Source organism: Sabethes cyaneus, chromosome 2 (assembly GCF_943734655.1).
Source record: "Sabethes cyaneus chromosome 2, idSabCyanKW18_F2, whole genome shotgun sequence".
Classification (NCBI taxonomy): domain Eukaryota; kingdom Metazoa; phylum Arthropoda; class Insecta; order Diptera; family Culicidae; genus Sabethes; species Sabethes cyaneus.
In genome coordinates this window covers 93,259,177-93,281,704 of record NC_071354.1, presented here as the reverse complement: position 1 = coordinate 93,281,704, position 22,528 = coordinate 93,259,177, and the positions used below count along the sequence as shown (strand labels likewise).

General features: G+C 42.5%; 1 protein-coding gene across 1 annotated transcript in view; it reads right to left on the bottom strand.

Moving 5' to 3' along the window:
• LOC128735695 (uncharacterized) overlaps nucleotides 1–22,528 on the bottom strand; it is a 57,732-nt gene that overhangs the window by 18,980 nt on the left and 16,224 nt on the right. The window lies entirely within an intron of this gene.

The window sequence follows — 22,528 nt, the reverse complement described above, 5'->3', positions numbered from 1 at the left end:
ACGAACGATAAGATCGATCGATAAGATGTTTTGTGGCTCGCCTTCTGCATAACTGACTTCCGTTCCACCCCATTTGTACGGGAAGCTCGTCCCAGATCTTGGAAATGAGCTTCTTAAATTTTTTAAGATCCGGGATTAAGATCCGGGGAGCTGGGAGGCCACAAAGTCTTATCGAGAAAATCAGACAAACCACGCTTGGACGATATTCGCCGGGTGGGCCGGTGCGCCGTCCTGTTGAAAGACGTAATGATTTTTCCCGTAGAGGTCACGAAGTGCTGGGGCCACAATCTTCGCCAGAACCTCGGTCTTATAGTACGCGGTATTGATTTTCACGTTTTGCTCGATAAACACCAGTGGAAGCTTCCCACGCTTGGATACGGTCCCCAAACCATCACCGACGCGGCGCTCTGGAACCGCGGAAAGATTATGTGGGACGGGTGATGCTGGCCAACGTCGGCGCCCACAACCGATCATTCTAGACATTGTGCTGCTGTTGCAAGATGAAAAGTTTCTCATCAGAAAACACGAACTCCTGATCAGCGTGCCGCGAAAGTATCAGTTTTGCTCTGTCCAGCCTCTTCTTCGTTGTAGCGTCCGTTACCCCGTGAACCTTGCGTTTCTTGTACGGCTTGCATCCCAGGACCTTCGCCATGATGGTGTGGGCAGTCCCGATCGACACATCCAGGTCATCCGGATCTAGCACGGTCCTTGGTCGAGCCCGTCTCCCGGTACCGACGGATGGTATTATAGATGAAATTCCGCATCACCCGTGGAATTTCAACCGCCGAAATATGTCGCCGGGTCGCTCCCCTCTCGCAAACAACTTTATTTTACTCCTTCATCACGCGCGGTAAACAAATAACAAATGACATCTAGTCGACACCTTGCGCGTCGGTTAGCTTATATATCAGGGTAAAGCTGATACCAATACCAATATACAGAATGCACTTGATGCGCACTTACACAACGATGAAAAGTTGTATTCGAACTTATTGAACATCCTGTACATAGTAAATAAGCTAGCAGGTGCGAACTTGAGCGCCTGTTCCCTAGGTGAGGGGCTGCCCAAACAGCGTCTGTCTCGGAGCGAGCGGCTGAATATGAATGCAATGCTGTATCCCGTAAGCTACACCTAAGATGGCACTCCCATCAGCGGGATGTAAGTATCATGACCCCGACAGGGGAGCTCTGTAACCGCAAGGTTACCGAGTTTGCTTTGACAAGCGAATGGTCATGGCTTCTAATCTTCAATCAATAGTTGATAGTAGCAGTTGCGTACGCGCTTCGAATTATTTTGGTTTTCCGTGGTTTTTGTGATTAATTAGATCTGCAAAGCAATCAGTAGATAAAGCGCTATTTACTTCCGTCGATTTACATCCAAGTATTATTCATTTCGTGCAGATACGATCGTAAACAGAGTGTTGAAAGTGTTTCTCTAGCATCGATCGCATCGATCTGGTAACAGCAATTCAACGTCGTCGCATTGTTCGTCGTGTGTGGTACGGTGCTGAATCATCTCTCGCTTCTATTTTGTCTTTTCGCTACGCGTGTATTGAGTGGCAGCGGCGTTCGAGTAGTAGGAGATTATTTGAAAATAAATTACTGCGCTTTGGTGTAATTTATTTTTTCTAACAAGAGATTGTGTCAGCTTCGATTTTGTATAACATGGCTACGATTTGCCATTCATGTGCTAATGAAATCACGGATTCGCATGTTACTTGCCGTGGTTTTTGTAATGCGGTATTTCATCCATCATGCTGTGGGATCGCTTTGTCTGCAATCGATGAAGTGATAAAAAATGACCAGCTTTTTTGGATGTGCAAGACGTGTTCGAACCTGATGAACGACATCCGTATGAGGAAGGCAGTTCGTGCGGCGTACGAATCGGGCCAGGAAAAAGTACTTTCTGCGCATAACGAAATTGTTGAATGTTTGAAACAGGAGATATTAGTCGAGTTGAAAAATGAAATTAGATCAAACTTTTCCGTACTCATCAATTCCAACTCGATGACACCCAAAACATCAAAGCTTTCTGCCTCAGGCTTCGTCTCAACTAAACGCCGTCGGCTTTTCAAGAAGCCTAGTGTTAACATGGGGCAAGCACAACCCCTTATGCTTGGCACATCCGAGTCACTATCACCGTCACTCGGAAATTTCGCTGCTGCACCCACTGAACGATTTTGGCTATATTTATCACGTATCTCTCGTGATGTTACCGTCGAGCAAGTGCGAGCCTTAGTTTCCCGCCGTTTACAAACTGACGATGTCAATGTTGTAAGCCTTGTTGGAAAAGGACGCGATATAAACACTCTGTCCTTTATTTCCTTCAAAATTGGATTAAGCACTAATTTCAAAGCTCAAGCACTGTCTCCTTCGACCTGGCCGAAAGGAATCGTTTATCGGGAATTCCAGGATACTCGGACTAGTGCAAATTTTTGGAAGCCAGAAGTGACACCAACTCGCAATGGCACCGTGCCAATAAATCTAACGTCCAGCGCCCCCTTGGTAACGGAAGAAACGGATATGATGGACTAACGACACCGCGATGCATATCAGAAAGCTCTATGGAGGCCTCCTCCCAGGTCGACACAGTCCAGCCGTTCGCTGCCTTCGGTCATCATAGTCGTCGCGGTCCTGTTGTCGAACCTGCGGTCGAGGTCCTCCAACCCACTCTCACAGGCAAGTACGTACCATACGATGGCCTCCCACTTCCTCAACGCTCTTCCGCTTCCAGCCGGGGTTCATTTGCTGTCACATCCGACTGCAACTTAGCTACATCTACATCTTTGCCGCATTTATACGCCTCGTCTGTTCGCTGTTCTCCAACGCAGTTCTGTTCATCAACATCCGGTCCGGGACGCCAATCACAACGCATCATGGAAGCCCCTTATCCGCCTAGCTCAGTCAAGCCTGTTGCAGTTACCGATAGCCGATCACAATTCTCTCGTTCCTGCCATCCAAGCCGTCCCGGCCCTGAGTCTAGTGCCGGTGAAGGGGTCTTCCAAGCTTCTCACTTTGGCAAGTATCCTAGCAGTAACACTAATATCGACGCTGACGATCCTCCAACTCCTAGGATGCCCCCCTTTATGGCTAATCCGACATCAGCTGCCTCGAACGCCCTTATATATTATCAGAACGTTGGCGGAATTAACACCTCTATTGCTGAGTACCAGTCAGCTTTCGCCGACGGCTGTTTTGACGTCTACGCCCTAACCGAAACCTGGATGAATCAAAATACAACGACAAGCCAGCTGTTTAACGACTCTTACTCCGTTTACCGGCAAGACCGGTCGCCTTCGAATAGTCATAAAACCACTGGAGGTGGTGTTTTGTTAGCTGTTCGCTCTAATTTTAAATCCCGTATAGTAAACCCCCCAGATTGTTCGAAAGTCGAACAATTGTGGGTCGCCATTGCCACTGTTGACGCAGCTATCTACCTTTGTGTAGTCTATATCCCTCCAGATCGGATTAACGACGATAATCTAATCGATTGCCATCTCGAGTCACTCAACTGGGTAGTTTCGCAATTGGAGCCTAGAGATAAAATTATAGTTTTTGGTGATTTCAACTTAAGCGCGATCTCTTGGCAGCGTAATTCTTGCAGTTCTCTTTTTGCAAACACCTCTCGTTCCTCTATTAGTACAGCTGCAAAAAAACTACTTGATGCATATAGTACCGCTGGACTTAGACAGATATGCGCGATTGAAAACGAAAATCATCGTATTTTGGATCTGTGCTTCGTTAGTGATGAATTATGTGTAGACTGCACGGTTATGGAGGCTCCGGCACCACTAGTAAAATTCTGCAAGCATCATCCTCCCATACTAACGCAGCTAAAGATTAACCCACAACAACGCTTCCAGGACGTTTCTGAAAGCCTCTCATATGACTACAGAAAGGCTAATTTCAATGGCATGAACGATTTTCTGGCGCATGTTGATTGGGACGAAGTTCTTTGTGATTATGACGCCAGTCTCGCTGCGACGACGATTTCTAGCATCATTGCGTATGCTATCGACCAATTCGTACCCGTAAAATCAAAATACGTACCGGCTAAACCAGCCTGGACAAACGCCGATCTCAAGTGCCTCAAAACAGCTAAACGTGCAGCCCTCAGACAATATAGCAAATACCGTACTGACGCGACGAGGATAAGATATGTAGCTGCAAACATTAATTACAAGCAACTCAACGACCGCCTGTATAACGCCTACCAGAATAATCTGCAACGCCGCCTGAAGGCAAATCCTAAAAGTTTCTGGCGATACGTGAATGAACAGCGTAAAGAATCAGGATTGCCCTCTACGATGTCCAATGGACAAATTGAAGCTGATTCAACCGTTGACATTGCCGACTTATTCCGTTCTCACTTTAGTAATGTTTTCACTGACGAATATCTCGAACCGCAGGATGTAGCTGCCGCCACTGAAAATGTTCCTCAACTTTCCGTTCCTGCGCTGCCGTTTGTTGTCTCCGCTGATATGGTCACATCAGCTGGAAAAGTATTAAAATCCTCCATGGGATATGGCCCTGACGGTATCCCTTCAATCATTTTGAAGCGCTGTATGGAGACACTTGCTAAACCGCTTACAACAGTGTTCAACCTATCCTTGGCTACTGGCGTATTTCCAAACTGCTGGAAACAATCATATGTTTTTCCTGTTTTCAAAAAAGGTTGCAAGCGAATCGTCTCGAACTATCGGGGCATAGCTGCATTAAGTGCCACGTCTAAATTGTTCGAACTGATAATTCTTCAGGAGCTTACTCTGAGATACAATCACTACATTTCGTCGGATCAGCACGGATTTATGCCCAAACGATCTACAACAACCAACTTGACCTGTTTCACCTCGTTTGTAATACGCCAAATAGAGAAGGGTCATCAAGTAGACGCTATATACACTGACCTATCCGCAGCATTTGATAAAATGAATCATCAAATCGCAATTGCTAAATTTGAACGACTTGGCATGAATGAACATATGCTTCTCTGGCTTCAATCATACCTTAGCGGACGAAGCATGTCTGTGAAAATCAGTGATCACATTTCATCGCCATTTCCAGTTTGTTCTGGTGTTCCACAAGGAAGCCACCTAGGGCCGTTTTTATTCCTACTGTACATGAACGATGTGAACTTTATCTTAAAATGCCTGAAACTCTCGTATGCTGACGATTTGAAACTTTACCATACGATACAGGAGCCTCAAGACACAGTCTTTCTGCAGAAACAGTTGGAAGTCTTCGCTGAATGGTGTCGAATCAATCGTTTATCGCTAAATGTATCTAAGTGCTCGGTAATCTCATTTGGCCGAAAACGCTCACTTTTTCACTTTGACTATGCCATAGAAGGCGCACGTTTGCATCGTGAATCCACAGTTAAGGATTTGGGAATTCTGCTGGACACTAAAGTAACATTCAAGGACCACATCTCATACGTAGTGACTAAAGCTTCTTCACAGCTGGGCTTCTTATTTCGCTTTGCGAAAAAATTCAAGGATATCTATTGCCTAAAAACATTATATTGCTCAATTGTGCGACCTGTGCTGGAATATGCGTCGGTCGTCTGGTCCCCGTATTACCAAAATGAAACTCGACGCGTTGAGGCTATTCAGCGAAAATTCATCCGCTTTGCTTTACGTCATCTTAGATGGACGGCTCCATTGAACCTACCCAGCTATAAAAGTCGTTGTATGCTCATCAACTTGGATTTACTAGAGGAGAGACGAAATGTGGCAAAAGCATGTTTTATTGGTGATCTTCTGCAGGGTAATATTGATTCCTCTACACTGCTCAGCATGCTGGATATCAATATACGTCGCCGAAGTCTTCGATCTCATTCGTTTCTCAACGTTACTCCAGCAAGAACAAATTATGGCTTACATGAGCCAGTACGTAGTATGTCTCGTATTTTCAACACTTGTTACTATGTATTTAATTTTAATGTATCGCGAGAAACAAATAAGTGTAGTTTTAGACGTGTTTTATGTTGATTTCTGTTGTATATTTGCTTGTAGTATAATTTATCTGTAGTTGTGTAGTTAGCTCTGTCATTGGGGTGATGTTTTACCTGTTGACTTTAATAATAATAAATAAATAAATAAATAAATGACTTTAGCACGGGTTTATTCTCAGAACCCTCATCACCCTATCACGTCTGTTGACAGTGCAAAAATGACCATTATAGTAAAATGCACTGGTTAGTTGTGCTATGGATGGTTATAATTGGGGACAGCGCTGTCATGTGGAACAAGGTGGATAAAGTAGAGAAACGCATTGAAGGAATGGTACCCAATTACACACAAGCACGCATATAATTGAATCAGCATATCGCTCACTCAATATGATGTGATGAGTCCATACAGAAAAAAATGACCCCGATAAGGGGTCACACGGAAACTCTCACATACCACGAACAACGAAAATGGAAATACAGAACGGATCAATCGGATAAGGAGACGACAGAGAACAAGAAAATGATTAACGGGAAATTAGCAGTCATAAACTTTTCTTCGGAGAGTCCAATTTCGGAAGCAGTTTTTGAACCCAAAAGCGGGGTTCTGTTTATAGAAATGTATTCATTGCATTTTTTTGCCAATCTGAACACACCGAATATATTTTCATGAACAAAATGTTTGTTTCAAACAAAAAAAACTGATTTTGAAATTTGCAAAATCGATGATGACTAATTTTACCTTAATGGCTAACTATTCGAAATTCGATACCTGGAATTTCAGAATCATTCATGAACCGGAATGAGTTTGCTTCCTTGTTCGAGAGCTCAATAGACTCCAAATGCAGATAGTAGATAATCGGGAAGTTTGGTGGCCAAATTCCGGAGAAAGGAGTTCCGTGCCGTAGACCTTATTGCGGGCACTTCTGTCAAGTACCACATCTACTACAGAGGCGTTAGACAGACAGAGCGTAGAGTTGGTTTTGTAGAGCTGCGAGTTACCCGGTAGAGGTCCGTAGATGACTGTATTTGTGTGTTGAAAATTGAAAGCAAGTTCTTAAGCTACGATCTAATTACTACTAGTTTACGCTCCGTCAAATGATACATCCGATGATGTTAATGACGAATTCTACGGCAGTCTCGAGCGAACCTAGGAAGAGTGCCCAAAAGATGCCGTGAAAATCATCATCGGAGATGCAAACGCGCAGTACGACAGTCTGAGATTCATCAACTGTGCCGCGATCGCAAGTATGCCCATTTGTAGCACATACTTTCAACATCTGAATATTTAGAAACACACCTGGAGACATCCTAATGGGGACTCTAGCTCGTAGATGGATCATGGTCTGATTAACCATATATCGCCTCTAACCACTACCACCTCGTATGAAAAATTCTTGCAAGGTTATCAAACTCGATGAGGGCTCGCACTGAGAAAACTCTGCGTTTCAACATCCAGCGGATAACGGCAGATGGTGTGGCAGCGGACACCATTAGAAAGCAAGACCCACGAATCGCAGAACAGCAGGAAGAAAAGGTAGAAAATATAAGTGGGTTGTGAAGAAGCACCCATGGTGCCATGGAAATCATTGAGAGCGGTTGATGCGTGAAGGATAGCGTAACAGCTCGTTTGATGCAGAATATCAGAGAGGGAGAAAAACATGGCCAGGAGTCGCATGCTCACTGCGGCTCCGTGTCAGAACAGAGAAAGATAGACTTGAGCGGCGGAAAAAAGAACCCACAAAAATCAAAAAAATCCCGAGTACGAGGAGCACATGCTGTAAGGTAAGGTGAGAAAACTTTACCATGCTTGTGATGTGCATTGATAGTGTTGGCAACTTGCAACCTGCAGGTGGCAGCCAGGTGGAAGAAGCATTTCCAGACGCTTTTAAATGAAGATAAAAACAGTAAATAGCAAGAACAGGATTGTGAGCGATGGCTTAGCTTTGGAGTCACTAACACAGGAGATGATAATTAGTTTAATTAGTGAGCTGAAACATGGTAAGGCTGTTGGGAAGGACGGTATCGTGGCTGAACTCCTAGAAGCGGAGAGCGAACAGCTGAACGAAACAATCCACCGGATCAATATCAGGATCTGGGCAGAAAAACAAATGCCGGACGAGTGGTTAAATAACCTCATTTACCCTATTTTAAAAAAGGGCATCATCGATCCCGCATCCAGTTCTGTAGACTACGGCTGCTAGTAGAGTTCTAGACCGGCAAGCTTGCTTTCATAGAAGTCGCTTCACGACGAATCAAATATTTACCCTGCATCGGTAAACAAGTTTCGGGAGTAGACTCTGTAGACTTGTAGACTCATCATCTGTTTGTGGACCTAAAGGTAGCGTGCGACTCAGTCAAACGAAACGAGCTGTTGCAGATAGTGCTAGAACATAGGTTTCTGATAAAACTCGTTAAGCTGGTTTGTGTGACGCTGGTTGGATCAACATCATGCTTTAGAATAGCGGGTTAGACCACAAACGCTTTCATGACGTTGAATTGAACCAAGGGAATCATTGGAAGAAATTTTAAGGCCTGCGAATCGGGCTTTCTACGGATTACGTAGCCATAAAGAGCAAATTCACTCGAAACTGGTGCTCTACAGAAAAATAATCCTCTCAGTGGATCTCCACGGACATGGGTGCCAAAGAAAATTGATCGAAGAGTGCTTGGAACTTTTGGCCAGCAAAAGTTCGTAGACTCCGGGGCAGTCCTCGCACTCGATGGATGTGCGCTATCTAGAACGATGCACGTTCTGCTGATGTTCGAGAAAATTGTAGAACGGCAGCCCAGGACCGACAATATTGGAGAACCATAATTCGTGCGGCATAGGATCACTGACGCAAGGTGAGTTAAAATAGGTGATCTAGTTTTCACAGTTTGTAGAACAGAAATGCGCGGAACGATTGGTTAGCAACCATCGACGTTGTTTATACATTCAACAGTTTCCGCTTTAAAAATTTCGGTGATCGTCAAGGGTGACCCAGCGGGGGTGAAAAACAAAATTGAACATCAGGAAACCTCTCTTGCCTAACCTTGAACTGACGGACCGTCGCTTCTAAATAAAATAAGTAAGTTTAGAGCCCTTCATCGTTACGCGCACAGAACAAAGAGAAGCTTTTGCCTTTGTTGCCAAATCCCTAAGCGAAATGATGGATTGAGGCTTGAATTGGTTAACCACAATCCTGGCTTTCCTGGGATTTCTCCTGCCGCGCCCATTCTTCCGCTTGGTGGTCTGATGCACCCTGAGTATTTTGATCACATGAAATACTGTTGAATCTACTATTTCAAATTGTTTACCGATCCGTCGATGCCCAGCATTTTTTAAGCAATTTCTTTTGTTCCCAAACCTTTATCGGAAGCACTTAATTCGGCACCAACTTTCGAAAGGGCCAATCTGCAAAATGTAAATAAACCGAATGAGGGTTATTTTCTGCTGGACTAGCATAGGAAAAAAACCCTCACTCGGTTTGTTGACATTTTGCAGATAGGCGCTTTTGAAAAGTTGGTAACGAATTGATTTTATTGCCACTCTACCTATGTAAATAATGTACTCTCAACTACATTCAGTTATTTTTACTCACACCGTAAAAAGTAACAAACAAGTGAGAGTGCCATGTTTTAAGAATAGTCTGTTGGAGTGAAGTTGGTATTGTAAAATTATAAAAATAGATATGGTAGATAGGCAATGCGCTTAGGGGGACTCCGTAGCCGCAAGGTTATCGAGTCTGCTTTGACAAGCGTGTAGTCGTGGGTTCGAATCTTAGTAGAATCAAGCCATTCCTTGTCAAGTGACTTTAGCATGGGTTCATTCTCAGGCCTCTCATTTACCCTTCCTTCATGTTGAATTCTATATTTACCCTCTGAAGCCTCTTGACAGTGCAAATGTCGCTCCTATAGCTAAGTGTACTGGTCAGAGGTACGAATAAGTCCTCGCCAGGGACGGCTATAATATAGGATAGTACTGGCAGCGAGGAATAAGCGGGTAAAGTGGATCAAGCTTTGAAGGAAGGGTAAACCCCAATACACAAAGCACGCATAAAATTCAAAAAGCATATCGCTCATTCAATAGCGATTATAGCAAAAAGAAATGCAGTGCAGGTCATACAGCAAACACCCGGGCGATATCACAATAGATCAACTATACTGGTCGCAGTGATGAGTCCACACATGGAAAAAATAGGCAGTGCGCTTACTCAACAGCTGTAGGGAAAAAAACGTCTGTAGTGTGACATTTTTCTTTCTTTTTTTTTTTAAATCTAAAAAAATAATGATGAAAAAGATGATAGCTACAGACGAGCTAAAGAGTCATCATTTGAAAACTATATCCACAAATGTGACGGTTTTAACTCACTGTACCCCAGTAGACGGGAGGAGTATTATATTGAATATTTAGACTTTGCTGGAGATAGTAGCTTTCTTCATTGCCCGAGATATAACATGATGAATTTAACATTCCACTTGTGCTGTACCAAATACAACAGCACCAGTTCTTGAGGGTTAATCTTATCGTTTCAGTTTAAGCGGAATGGCGGAAATCGTGGTGAATAATGCGCCTCCTTCAAACTTCAAAGTACGGGAACGCATGGTTATTTTCAAGCTTACACAAAACCATTCCAAACATTTGAAAGATGTATTCTCCCATCACGGCACATTTGATTTTTTAAGATAGCCCTTATTAGCCCATGTATATTCCAGATACCATGGTAGACCATCGCCACCAGACAATATTAAATCAGAATAGTTTTAAAAGGTATTTTTTTACAGAAAAATGCTCGAATGAGTCATATTGCTGTTATCTTTTACTCTCACCCTTGGTCAACCATCTGATTCAATCAACCAAGCAAATCAAGCAAAAAACCATATTCCCAGTCATCTAAAATTAAATGAATCAACAAACGCAATTAATTGATTACAACCTAGCGCCACCGTGAATGCCGGAACATTATACAATGAGAAAGCAGTGCAATTCATTTATAAAAATGTTCCGCCTTTCCACAACCTATATATTAATTAAGCAGTAGTGAAACAGTTACTATTGACGCTGTTGGCAGCACATGCCGGCCTCGAAAGCGCTCTGCATCTCACCGGGGGTACCGTAAGGATGTCGGTGGCGTTTCCCAGCTCCAGTCAAACAACAAGCGGCAAGCAAGCTGAATGCGACGACGTGTCAATTAATCATCACTTCTCCGAAAAGTGCCCTACCGTATGGTAGGTAATGTGTATAAATACAGGCATACATACACACACATCAGTGATCAAAGGCAACAAGCATTTGTCACAGACCATATAAACGTGATAGAGAAGAAGTCAGTGTTAGGGAAAGAGGAAGAGACGAAGGAACAGGGACTATCATTCCGCCATTGCCGCTTTGATAAATGACTTTTCGAGACAATGAATAATTCGCACGATGTGTTAGATATGTGGTATTCTCCGATTGGAGGGAGGCCGAAAGGTGCTTCCAGATACAGGAGAAGTTAATGCTTTCTAATACATCAGCAAGACCAATGGCACGTTGCGTATGACACCCGGTAGTGGACGATCACAACATATTTCGCAGAGCCACTCGTTGTATGTGCAGATGCAAAAATTGCTATGGAAGCCCAGGAAGTCAGTCCCCAACGATTGACCCACTGGCCAAATGCAACACTGATGTCACTGCTTTCGAAGAGCATGTTTCTAGCGCTACTACGTGAATAAAGCCTACACTGGCAGAGCTTTCGGCCGAATAGCAACTAACAAAGGTGTCGCGTAGTTGTTGTGTTCATCTCTGGATGCTCCCGGCAGACGCGAAGTTTAATTAATTATAAAGCCACTGACTGCTACTTTAGTGTCTGATCAAAACCATTGTCCGTACAGAATAGTTCGCGACAGCAAAGTTTCATATAATTAGTGAAATTTGCTCGTTACGCGCGCAGTATCTCTCTTTCTGACGATTGCACAGGACCGTTGTGCAGGACGACAAAGGAGAGCGACGTGCAGAATGATCTACTGTCATGTCCACATCCTATCGCAGTTTGAGAGCCGCAGCTTTCCAACAAAAGGAAAACCCGTTAAAATAGAGTATAATGAGATGGTTCGCATCATATAGAGCACAATAACGATAATCGTCGCTATTAATGCTTTAATTGAGTTGCCGTTTCGGTAAGTCTGTCGTGTCATGGTTGTAATTTTTAAAAGTAAAGTAAAATAGTTTTAATGAACGTAAAATGACCAACCAAGTTTTGATTTAACCTAGCACGGGCTCGTTTACTATCCAACTTTTGTTATCTGCTTTTTTATAACTCACCATTTCAAATGTATTAAACCAAATCAAAAGCAATTGTGAGATAGTAACCAAAAGTGTGCTATATTAAGGTAGTTTATAATTGATTAAACATTCGCGAAAGTTAGTGTCACCAAAAAATACAAGACGTGGAACAGAGTAACCACAACTACGGAAAAAGCGACCCTCTACCGGTTACACCAAACACTAAACGCGGATGCGAAATTTGCTTCATAAATTTTCAGCTCGTCATTGTTCACGTCGTTGAAAGAGTTGCGGACTGGCGATCTAGATAAAACCAAGCACGCTTTTATATAACTGGAAAAGTCGAGCCTAAGGTGTTGCTTTTTTATCTACGATTTATTAGACCGGAAATAGATTTTGATACTGTGCAGGTGTCTAAGGAGATTATTTTAATTTGATGATAATATCTTTATAAAGAATTTAACTGACTTAAGAGAAGATACAGGCTGTTTTGACCCTTCCAGCATTTCCGTTCAAACATTTTATTTAAAATGTTTTAAATTTCGATCCGATAAATCACTTTCGCTATATGCTATTTTAACCAAGTCAAGAGTAAAGATATTGAAATGAAGATTTTATGCAACATCTTTTTAATAATAAATGAATTTAGTACCATTCACAAAAATCACTTTCACTGAAATTGAACAAATTGCTCGACTCAATACGGAAGGACCTTTTCATGGCTTTTTTTTTGCGAATTGTGTTTGAAATAAAAACTCATGTCAAGCTGTGCTCTTTGGAAGAAAAAACGAGAGTGCTTCTCGCTATCTGACACGATGAAATTGAAAACTAGTTCACTAATTAGTAAGTTGCGTACTTCAGCGAGCAGTACAACGTAAAACAAATGCAAATAGCTGCTGCAAACATTTACAATCAACTTTTCATGCTTCTGTTTAATTCTCTTTCCTTTTTTGCAAGATGCAACCAGCGGGCTACCATTTTTCTTCCGCTCTCTCGAACCGGTCACACCACAATCGGGAAAGCTTTTTACCATTAGTTATTTTGGTCGGTTGTCGTGGAAAATGAATAAATGGAGAAACAGGCAGAAGCACGCTAATTAAAAACAAGTCCTCTGAAGGAACCATTTCTCTTCGCTAAGTGTGTATTTTCCTTCTTACCCTGAATAAGCTTTCGCTTCTTGAAACTCAATTTTGCAGCTCGCACACAGCGGTAGTCTTTCTAGCTATATCCTCGGATTACCGGAGATAGTGTGCGGTTGTAATTTAAATAAACACAAAACCTCCCGTGTCCAGTTGTTCTACTTTGGAAGTGTCTTACAGTAAAAAAAGGTGAATAAAGACAGCTGATTGCAGATTTTTGTTTCAGAATTAAGTTTCAGAACTGCGATGGAGTTTGTAATTCTACGTTGTTATATCTAGGTATCTCTTTGAAGAATGCTTAAAATAAAATTAATTTCTACAAACCATTTCATAAATTCATCGATTGAATTGCAAAGTTTATAATTTCTAACTAATTTCACCAACAAGATACGTCATCCGCGAAGCCACTTTATTCACGTTTAATCTTTCCTTGTCTTTCATTTATGTTATGTAAATGTCTGTCGAAAAGTGCGAAAGCATTTGTACTACATACAAATAATAAAACAGCGCTCATTATTGTGCAGTCGCCGGCACAAGTAGTGCTTCGGAGTAAAATTTATGGGGTGCTCGGGACAAGCCGAACAAAGCAATTAATAAAAATTTCCTTTTGCTTGCAGAGCAACAGCCACTAGCAGACGAGCTTTCCACCAAATACGTAAAAGTTATCATGCAAAACAAATTGAAATAACACATCCATCTTGTCTGGAATAACCGCGGGAAGTGGTTCGCAAGCGGCAGAAACTTGCCGCGGAGACGTGGACGACGACGGTTGTAATACTCGACCACATCGACCACCGAAAATCCGTGGCAAATGGTGCCGGCCGGGATGCGGGGTGCTATTTATTAAGCTACTCTGATGTACCACGCACTCGTAGACATTAATAACAACGGAAAAGAAAAGAAACAGGATAAACTCAGGAGCAACAACGTCGACAGACGCAACGCCTTCGCTTTTTGTTTGAACGCACAGTGTCGAAATGGGATCTGCCATGAAGAAGAAATTGGTGACGTTTGTGGGTGGTTCCACATAGAACCATTCGAAAGTTTGAACAAAATGCAATGCAAGTATGCATTTTTTAATATGTATTCTGCCAATTACGGATGGCAACCAATTGAACTTTTTCCCACATGAATCTTCAAATATTCGGATTTGCCACTGTAATTGCCACATCCAGAGTGGCTGTATAGGGGCAAGAGAGCCACAAAAAATAACGGTCGAGATTGTAGCCATTCAGGAAGTGAGATGACCTAAAATGGAAGAACCAGAATTCCGGTCAGTAGAACTGGGGGCTTGACTTTAGAGTATCACATCTGCTACCGCGGAACGTAGCGTCGACAATAATGATAACGATAACGTACGATAACGTACGAAGAATGCCCAGAAAATTATATAAAGATCGTTATCGGGAATGCAAATTACTGGTAGAGAAAGTTTCTACTCTACCACAAACGATAACGGTCTAAGGGGGGTAATTAACTACATCGCAGACAGAGAAACCCTAATAGCACAGGTGTTACAAATCAGTTGTTGCAACCGATTTATGGATAGTTTTAGTCATAAATAAGTTTCTGCAACCAAAAGCGCGAAAAGTGTGCTGCTTGGGAATGACCATGCTGGAAACATCCTAGGAGAGATGCCTGCAATCATATCATATCCACCCTGTTCTGGTTGACGGTCGGCAGTTTTTGGATGTCACACACGCGCGGACCTTCTGGAGACCAAACATCGACTCGGATCACTATTTCGCAACATTCGCGTCCAGTTATCCAACGCATTCAAATCAAAACTAACGAAGAAGAACTACGTCTGAACTTTGGCTGCTCGAGCCAAAGATGCTGATACGTCTGAACAACCGACTTTTTGTTTATATGAGACGAAATCACTGCACTTCCTATGCTTATGCTTATAGGAGACGAAATCTCTGCACTTCCACCAGCGTTCAAATCTCGCTTAGATCCTGTTGGCTGATAACTGGAGGTTAACAGTGGAAAAAGTTGCTGCAGAATACCTACTTGCGGGAAACTGATGATATGGTGATAGCCTGAACGTGCGATGAACAGGCAGTATTGCTCATGTAGCCACTTCTAGTAAGTGCTGTCCAGTGGACAGCCATGTCTGCAATTCGCCTTTTACGAGGTGCCTAGAAATGGTTCAGGGCCATGAATTGCTAGGTTGTCAGCAAATTCATTGGCATCGATTTCGCAGTGCATGCTGCGTAGATCCACCCGTCAGAATATGGAGCGATACAAACAGAAGCGGTGACAGCAAATCCGACTCTTCCAGGAGAAGAAGCGCGTAGAACTCGAGCAGCTGTACCGCTTTCACGACACACGGAAGTTCTATCAGAGGCTCAACGAATCTCGCAAAGGTTTTGTGCGGCGGGCCGAAATGTGCAGAGATAAAGATGGTGGTACCTTGACTGACGATCGTGCCGTGATCGCAAGGTGGAAACAGCACTACGATGAACACCTGGATGGTGTACAGGCGGAAGACCATGATAGTGGAGGAAGTGACCACATTGGTGTAGCAAGCAACGAAGATGTGCCACCCCCATCGATAAGGGAAGTTAAAGAAGCCATCCAGCGGCTGAAGTACAACAAAGCAGCGGGAAAGGATGGCATTGGAGCGGAACTTATTAAAATGGGCCCGGACAAGTTGGCCGGCTGTTTGCGTCAACCAATTGTCAAAATTTGGGATATGGAACGACTACCGGAGGAGTGGAAAGACGGGATTAGCTGCCCTATCTACAAGAAATCTTCACCCTGCGGCAGATCCTCCAGAAGTGCCGCGAATTCCGAGTCCCCAAGCATCACATGCTCATCGATTTCAAAGACGCATATGATAGTGTAAACCGACAAGAGCTATGGAAAATTTTGGGCAAAAACGGCTTTCCGGGTAAGCTTACTAGACTTATCATGGCAACGATGCAGTGTTGTGTGAGAATCTCGGGTGGATTGTCGGATTCATTCGAATCTCGCAGGCAACTTAGACAAGGAGATGGTCTTTCCTGCCTGTTATTCAACATTGCGCTTGATGGTATTATAAGACGAGCGGCGATCGAAATGCGGGACACGATTTTCAATAAATCCAGTCAATTTATCTACTTTGCTAACGACGTGGATGCTATCGGCGGAACATTTGAAGGGGTGGGAGATCGGTACATCAGACTAAAACGCGAAGCAGAGATGATTGGGTTGAAGATAAATACGTCTTAAACGAAGTATATGCTGGTGATCGGGACCGAGTGAAACAGGGCCCGCTTGGGCAGTACCGTGGTAATCTACGGGGATGACCTTGAGGTAGTCGACAAATTCGTATACCTTGGTACACTGGCAACAGAGAACAGCAATACCGGCCGTGAGATTAAAAGGCATATTGTCAGCGGAAGTCGGGCCTATTACGCACTCCACAAACACTTGCGATCGAACAATCTGAGCCCCCGTACAAAGTGCACACTGTACAAAACGCTAATTAGACCGGTTCTCCTCTACGTGCACGAAACGTAGACAATGCTACGACCTACGGACCTACGAATACTCGGAGTTTTCTAACGGCGGGTGCTAAGAACCATCTTTGGCGGAGTGCAAGAGAACAGTGTATGGAGGTGAAGAAAGAACCACGAGCTCGCGCATCTCTACGGTAAACCAAGTATTCAGAAAGTGGGTAAAGCTGGAAGGATACGTTTAGCAGGATATGTTGCTAGAACGCCGGAGATCTATTGTGCAAAAATGGTTTTCGCATTGAATCCGGTACAAACAAAACGAAGAGGGGCACACCCTAGGAGCACACCCTAGGAGCACACTTTTGTCACTTCTGGTTGCTGCAACCTATTTATGACTGAAAACAGTCAATAATCGGTTACTACAACTAGTTTATAACAACTGTGCTAGTAGGGCAGCGAGCGAGGTGGCAAGACCAGGTGGAGCGATATCTGGCGAGCACTGGGTGCCCGCGGAACTGAAGACCAACTGCCATGGATTGAAATAGATGGAGAAATTGTACTGCGCAGGCCTTGCCATAAGACGTTAAGCTAACTCAGTAAGCACCTTAGTTTTATTGCAACCTTAGTACGCCGAGCTCTACTTTCTTCTACAAGGGCAGCAAGCAAACATTGCCTCCATGGCTACACTACGTGTTGTACGCATGGCATTATGACTGAACTCACTGAAAAGGAGAGATACCGAGATACTAAAGCTGCCGAAAACAGATTTTATTGTCGTAAGAAACTGCAGCAGTAGCATCGCACCATTTTTTGCAACGGTTAACTACATTAGGAACCAGACCATATCGACACCTGTTTTGTAACGTTTTGTAATATCAAAACGGAGAATTATTTTATCTAAAGGTTAGAGGTGGCTAATCATCGGAGATACCAATGCGACAGGCTGTTGAATAGGTTGATGAACGAGATTTAGCCATCAACAAATATAGGAAAAGAAATTTTTTAAATTTAGGAAAATGACTGAGGTTGGTAACAAAGCTGTAGATCCACCAAGTGAATCCAGACAATCGCAAACCCTCTAATTTGCGGTTGCAAAACTCCCTAGAACTACGTTAAACATGTTGTTGTGATGAAAGTTGGGCTTGGTTTTGGGCTGGGGTATGGGCTAGGCCTTGCGTTAAGGTTCAAGTTAGAGTTTGAGCTAGGGTTTAACCCGGGGCTTAGACCAGGGTTAAAGTTTTAGCTGGGGTTTAAGCTAGGGTTAGGACTAGGATTTGGACTAAGATTTAGGATAGAGTTTTGGCTAGGGATTAGGTTAGGGCTTGGGTTACAGTTTAGGTTAGAATTTTGCTCAAGCTAGGATTTGGGCTAGAGCATGAGTTGCAGTTTGGGCAAGGGTTTAGGCTAGAGTTTGGGCTAGGGTCTGGATTAGGGCTTAGGCTACGGCTTAGGTTAGAGCTAGGCATGACCTTTAGTCTAGGAATTGGGCTACGGTTTTAGCTACAGGTTGGCCTGAGGTTTGGGCTAGGGCTAGGGGCTAAGGTTTGGGCTAGTGTTAAGGCCTGAGTTTGGCCTGGGATTTGGGGTAGGGTTTGGGCTAGGGTTTGGACCGGAATTTGGGCTACCGTTTAGACTACAGTTAAAGCTGGGGTTTGGGATAGGATTTGGACCACGGTTTGAACTAGGACAGTGGTTGAACCCTCTGGAGCAATTCAGTATACTATTTTGCTAAATGTTTGGAAAACGCTAGGGTACCGTTTGGACTACAGTTAGGGTTAGCTTAGGGTTTGGAAAAGAATTTAGAGTAGGGTTTGACTATGGTTTAAGCCAGAGTTTGAGCTAAGGCTTGCGTTAGGGTTTGGGTTAGTGTTTAGGCTAGAGTTTGAGACTGTTTTGCAAAGTCCGTACTCGTGTGGTATAGTTTTTTCATACGCACTTGCATTAGCATCTCGTTTGGACTTCCCTTCGTCTTTTACTGTGCACTGCGATGAGCTTATGCAAATGGGTATTTAGCTACAACCGTTGCTTGTCGGTCTCGCTCGTCATTGCGACCCAACAGTTGATACCGCATCTCTACCCGCAAGTTTAAGCGAGACCATAAGATGAAAAAAGGTACCGCATTTCTACCGCAAGTTTAAGCAAGACCATACGATGAAAAAAGAAAGAATAAGTATAACAAAATGTGTATGCAAACATCCTAGTGAGACGCTCGGGCTCATGAGTTGTTGGCATTTTTTTGACTCGTGAGCGCGCTGCGCAGGAAGACGCTAGTAGGCTGTAGGCTCGTGAGTAGGTGCACCCAAAACCTACTGGGAATATTTGGTCGGTGTTAAATCAGACCGGACCAAGTCGCAAAATTTTAAAAAAATGATTTATTGACAGCAAATTGTAAATCGCCTAATCATTCAATGGATGTTTGCTTATAATGTCGAAATCCATATTATGTTTAATTCAAAAAATATGTTTTAAATTATAATGTGTATCATGTTTACTTTATCCTGTTTTGAGTCGCATCTCTACAAAAAATATTTTTAAGCTGGAAGTAATATTGTATGTATCAGACAAGACGCTTCAATCAAGCAGCATATGCAGCCGCCCAAAGCAGATGATATACAAAACGCTAATCAGACCGGTAGTCTTCTACGGACTTGAGAGACCGACTTTGCCTACGGAAGACATGCGTGCGCTTGCCATATTTGAACGAAAGGTGTTGCGGACTATTTTTTTGCGGAATACAAACGGAAAACGAAGAGTGGCAGAGGCGTATGAATCACGGCACAGGCTACAAGCACTGCTTGTAGAGATTCCCATCGTAAACCTGGCGAAAGCTGGGAGGCTTCGGTGCCCCGCTCACGTCGCAATGATGCCAGATGACTGTGCTAGATGGCTCGACCAGGTTGAAGCCAGCTTGCGTGTGTCGAGACGCGCAACGAATTGGCGACGAGTAGCCCAGAATCAAATATAATGGAAAGGAATTCTTGATACAGCAAGAGCCACCGCAGCTCTCGGCTTGTAAAGTAAGTAACAGTTCATTAGAGTAAGGAGGGGTAAAAGTGCGATTCAATAATTTATCGGTGTATATTCCGAGTAAAATTTCTACATTGACATGGATGGGTGACTACTTTGACAGCTTGAATCTAACGTAAACTTTGGTTGCTTACGAAGCATAGTTGCTGAGTTATGTGCAAATGTTTTTTTTTTTATTAGAGAGGTTTTCAGCCTGCGGCTGGTTCGCCTCTTTGCAAATGTTATTTTAGGGCGGTTTTGATGTAATTCTTCGTTATACCGCAAACATGATATCAACAGGAGGATATTACTTATTGAAAATTTGTAGCAGCGTTTTACATCACTCACATATCTGTTTTGAAAATACGGTGAAAAGAATTTACAAAATATATTTCGCTTTTCCGTAATTTAATCTAACCCCGTCAAGCGCCTAGCGGGGTGAAAGTTCGATTCACGGACGGGGCAAAAGTGCGATTCATGGACGAGGCAAAAATGTAGAACTAATTATATACAGCTTTAGGCACTATATTACAGATACTAGAACTGGAAGATCTGCAGAAAATTGTGTGCTCTACAGATGTTGGCCGAAGAAAAACAATGTTTTTCCGCTGATGATACAAAAGACAAACGTTTGGAAAAGTTTCGATCTAACGGAGGCTGCAATACACCAGCGCAAAATAGAAAAGGTGCAAATTGTGAATATTCCTTGCCGAAACATAACGCAGATTGAAGATAATATGGTTCTGTTAGCTACAGTTTTGCTAATTTCATGGATTCGAGCTTCGCACTTTTGCCCCGCGGTCAAGTGCGAATCTGCACTTGATCTGAAGAAGAAAGAAGAGTTTATTTTGCAAAACACTATTACCGCAGATGATTTATAGTTGAATGTGAAGACATTGAGTTACTGCATCACTATAAAATATATTATGTTGTTGTCCTTCTTTATATCTCACGAAAATTGATGACAACTTCACACATCGCACTTATGTCCCGCCCTACTCTATATGGAAGGGTCCATACTGGTAAACAACCCCTATAGATAAACTTGAATTCGTCCTGACTAGAGCTGCCAGATTTATTTTACTTTTGGAAATTTGTATGCGGCCGAATATTAATTCATTTTTCCACAACGGAAGATTAAAAACAAACTCTACCATACCTTGTTTTCTTAGCAAAAGCTAATGCAATTAACAATTCCTCGTTTATTATTGCAACTTTGTACAAATTTAGCTGTAAAAATATATGCAATTAGCAACCCATTGCTTTCAAAATAATTGATAATTAGTTGCTTCTAGTATGAAAGTTTTGGCCACCATATTTTTCTTTTTCGTATCGGAATGAGTTAACAAATTAAACCAACACAGCTACGCTTTCCAAGTATAAATCAGCGCGGCGGGCTCATAGGATGCAACACCTTTGCAGTTGGCATCGAACAAATCGTAAGCGTTTTCAAATTCGTTCCTGTTACTCTTTGTCATTCCAGCTCTGATGTTCCTGTCAGTTCAGGTACTAAATGGTTGTTTACCCAAATAACATTTGAGGTTTTATTACACTCTTATGATGGTATTTAAGACCGAAACTAGTCATAGAGACCGTCATAAGAGTACAATAAAACTTAATTGTTGCTTGGGTAGTTGCTTTTATTGCAGAATTCGTAATGGTGTCATCGTTTTTACACAAATAACAGAAAATTGGACTGCATAATGTATACAATATGCATTAGTATATGTTATTATTCAACTGGCGACGAACGCTATTTCTCTTTAAGTAACAAAGTGGTTACTAAAAGAAGAATTTTTCGTTATTCCTTTAAAACTAATAATTTCAAGTTATGTGTGTGTGTAGGTAACAAAATATAAGCACACAGCACTAGCGGCTGTTCGTCCTATGCTCGTCAGTGGAGTATGCTTCTCACTCCTCTCGCTCGTGTAGGAGTTGACATCGTTTGCTTTCCGCTCGATTTGCGGGAAAACAACAAAGCACTGAAAAATACGGCACCGACAGAAAACCTCAGAAAGAGAATAAAAGTGTCGTAAAATACGTTAAAATTCGGCAACTACCACAGGTTATTTAAATTAAGTGCAGGAGAGTTCACTAGGCAATAAGAAACTAATATTTGATACCAGACAGAGATATTCTTTGAGATTTTTCCTTTTTTTTTGTTGTTTGCAGTACTAAATTTTTCTTTTTGAAGTATATCTTTTTAACGACAAAACGACGACAGCTTTGGAATTAAACTAATTATTTATAACACATTCCAGCGTTACGGGAAACAATTAGCAACCTTTTTTACTGTGTAAATTGGATGTTGTTTCACCAAATTTTTGGAAAATAGCTTGTAAAATTAGTGACTAAAGAGGAATTTACTTTCCAGTTGAATTCCAGGGATTTGGTTGAATAGGAACTGATTTGCGTGGTGGGCATAGTGTCCCGTAACGATGGAATGTGTCTTATGTAGAAATTGTGTTATGGAAATTTCATTTATTTTGGAACGTTGTTTGGATTTATCTAAAATTAGGAAATCAAGATATATGAATTTGGATCTCAGTAAACGCGGTGATAAAATAGACAATAACTTTTTTTCCCTTTTCAATTGATGGAAACAAGAAAGCCTTCACTTTTCGGTGGTAAACAGTTTTCACGGCAGTAGGATGTAACAGTCTCTAGAAAATCTAGAAAGGTATGATCGATATGATTGGGGTGCGAACAGGACTATAAATCATTACATCCAATCAGTGAT